Source organism: Labeo rohita, unplaced genomic scaffold (assembly GCF_022985175.1).
Source record: "Labeo rohita strain BAU-BD-2019 unplaced genomic scaffold, IGBB_LRoh.1.0 scaffold_162, whole genome shotgun sequence".
NCBI classification, from domain to species: Eukaryota; Metazoa; Chordata; class Actinopteri; order Cypriniformes; family Cyprinidae; genus Labeo; species Labeo rohita.
Window position 1 is genome coordinate 95,368 of NW_026127802.1, and position 2,655 is coordinate 98,022.

Consider the following 2,655-nt stretch of genomic DNA (forward strand, 5'->3'; position numbering starts at 1 on the left):
TTTCAGTCTGACAGAAAACAGCCAGATCAAAGACTGAAAATAATTGAAAAAAAGGAGAATGCACACACAGTTAAAGAGAACAAATAAGACATCAGCGAACTGAAAAAGGAAGTAGCAGACTTGAGGAAAGAGAACATCTCGTGGAGACAGCAGTGTTTGGAGCAGATACAAGAGGAGATGGGATCTCAGACTGAGAAAGAAGACGAAGACACAAGAGAAACGGTGATCGGGATTCTTACCGGGTGATTCCGTGATCAGTGGAGAAGCTTCGGCAGTCGGTGGATACAGAGCATCGTCTATAGGAAAGAGAAACGACGCCGCTACAAACACGTTACCAGACCAGTGATCATCCAGATTGTACCGCGAACTGATCGAGACGAAGTGTGGAAAAAAATCACAAGAGGCAAGAGTGTGTAAAGAGATGAACATCAGTTCAAAGAAGACTTTTCAAAGGAAGATCGCGAAGCTCGTGCTAAGTTGTGACCAAAAGTGCAAGAAGCCAGGAATAATGGGAAGAATAATTTCTAAAAGAAGGATATGCACTTATCGATGGATTTAGAGTTGATCCGTGACTGATGTTTACAAGGTCACACTTACACTCCTGTTTAAGTGCGCAAGGTTTGTCACATATCAGATGGAAATATTCTGATTTAACCGTTTAAGAAAAGGTGTTTAACTAAAGTTCATATGCTTATGTAGCAGTCGGTGTGGATTGGTAATAGAGTTATTCAGAACAACATGTTCACTCATAACAGCATAAAGTTGAGTGCGTACTGAAGTTATGTTAAGTTATGTCTGTTTCTTTTCTATCTTTTAATGTTAGGGGGTTAAAAAATACACTCAAAAAAGTCAACTAGCCACTTACTTGATTAAAATATGTCTGATTAACGAGAAAAAAACAAATTTACTTATGTTAAGTGATTCATTCTTGTTATTTGAAACTAAATTAAGAAATAATCAAATGAATTAGATAAGAACTTGTTGATTCAATGAGACTGAGGCACTTCAGATCAACGACTCTCTCTGGTGAGTCACTGCACATGCTCAGAACTGGGGCGGAAACACACGGGTACACACTCAAAAAAATATTTCAGCCTAAACTTAAACTTTATGTAATTCAATTACATACAAAATTTCCATGCATTTAGATTACATAGTTTTAATTTAAACAAATCAATTAAACTTAATGTGATTCAAATGCATCAGTCTTACGTGAATGAAACAGGTAAAGTTGATGTAATATTTCCCAGTGTTAAACAAACCCTGCTCAGTGTTCATGTGTTTCCACACTACAGAGTGTTCAAGTAGCATTGACACAGTGTTGGAGTTAAGGAGATCATTATGTCATGATTGACCAATAATGATCAACACCTGCTGTTTACAAGCAGAATCACAGAAGGAAAGAGAAACACAGGAATCAGCCACAGCCAAAGATAAAATGAACTTAAATAAATGAAGACATTAAATCTCTGATTAAACAACTCCACAAACAACATTACAGTTTGACTTGATTTCTGTCATATATCCACTAATATTATTTGAGAACATCTAAACAGAGGTTTTTTTTATTAAAAAAAAAAAAAAAAAAAAAAAAAGTTATTTGACCTCACCATCATTGCGATCAGGGTTTACTTTAGTTATACTCTTGACCTTTCATTTATTTATTTATTTTTTTTGGCTGCTTTAATTATGTGTATGAAGCACATCTATAACAGCAAATAAAAACAAGCCAAAAAAAAAAGAAGTCTGATTAGGTTTTTTTGATTATTTTATTTTATTATTGGTTGTGTAATCATTATTATCCAGTGGCCTGATGCACTGATCTCATGCAGTGGTTAATCTATTAGTTTAATGTTTGCAACAGGCATATGAACTATTATGGATGGTTATCTTATACACTAAACCTGCTGGGTAACAGCAGATTATAAAACTCGCCTGTGACTCCCAGCATGCAGCTGTTGAATGTTACCATTGTTGAGATTCATATGCTGATTCTTGATGTCTGTGTGTGTCAAAGTGATGCCATAGATTTCAAGATTTAGTGTATAAGATAAACATCCATAATAGTTCATATGCCTGTTGTAAACATTATGAAAATAGACTAACCACTGCATGAGATCAGTGCATCAGATCACTGGATGTTAATGATTTCACAACCAATAAAAACTAACCAAAAACACCTAATCAGACTTCTTTTTGACTTTGCACTTTGCTGTAACAGATGTGCTTCATACACATAATTACAACAGCCAAAAAATGTGCCAAAAAACATCAAAAAGCAAGAGTCCAACTAAAGTAAACCCTGATCACCATGATGGCGAGGTCAACTGAAATTTTAAAATAAATAAAAATCTCAAATAATATTTGTGGATATATGACAGAAATCAAGTCAAACTGTAATGTTGTTTGTGGAGTTGTTTAATCAGAGATTTAATGTCTTCATTTATTTAAGTTCATTTTATCTTTGGCTGTGTCTGATTCTTGTGTTTCTCTTTCCTTCTGTGATTCTGCTTGTAAACAGCAGGTGTTGATCATTATTGGTCAATCATGACATAATGATCTCCTTAACTCCAACACTGTGTCAATGCTACTTGAACACTCTGTAGTGTGGCTGAAATGTACCCGTGTGTTTCCGCCCCAGTTCTGAGCATGTGC